We start from the raw sequence: 656 nt of genomic DNA on the forward strand, positions 1-656 counted from the left end.
CCATCTCAGGGGCAGCTTAGAAAAGTAAATACCATAGAAGCTCATACATGGGTGCAGGAAGTGCCACTGGGCAGTTGGTTCAGGTCCAAGTTTATTGTGGCTAACTATACAAAGTAGTTCTAACTGCCCTCTATTGTGATTGGTTTCCAAGAACACCAAAGCACAGAATGTAACCGAGTGTGCAATCAACTCCGGTGTGAGAAAGTTTCCTTGTAACAGTAGTAACAGCTTAAAATAGCTGCCCAGACAAGCAGCAGTTACCCAGGCCTTGACGCCTTGGATCTTGGTAGTGACACAAGTGCCTGTAAAATGGGACCTTGCTGGGTAGCTAGGTACCAGCATACAGTAGGGAACACAGTTGAAAAGTGGGACTTTCTGCAACTTCTCCAAATTCATTTCCAGGCTGTGCAGTTAAATCAAAACAACATTAAAATAAATACATTTGCTCAAGGAAAAAAAAAAGTAAGAAGCCAGAGGCTCACGTGGCATCTCAGCACTTGGGACAGTTCTGGGCCAGCCTCGGCTACATAGCAAGACCCTGACTCCAAAAAAGAGGAGAGAGGAAAGTTTTTGAATTCAAGAAGCTAATTGTGGTCCACAAGACTTCCCAGGAACCAGATAAAGGAAGGGTGCTGGTCAGTATAGTCTACAAGGCT

The sequence above is a fragment of the Mus pahari genome, chromosome 3, assembly GCF_900095145.1.
Source record: "Mus pahari chromosome 3, PAHARI_EIJ_v1.1, whole genome shotgun sequence".
In the NCBI taxonomy this organism is placed as follows: Eukaryota; Metazoa; Chordata; class Mammalia; order Rodentia; family Muridae; genus Mus; species Mus pahari.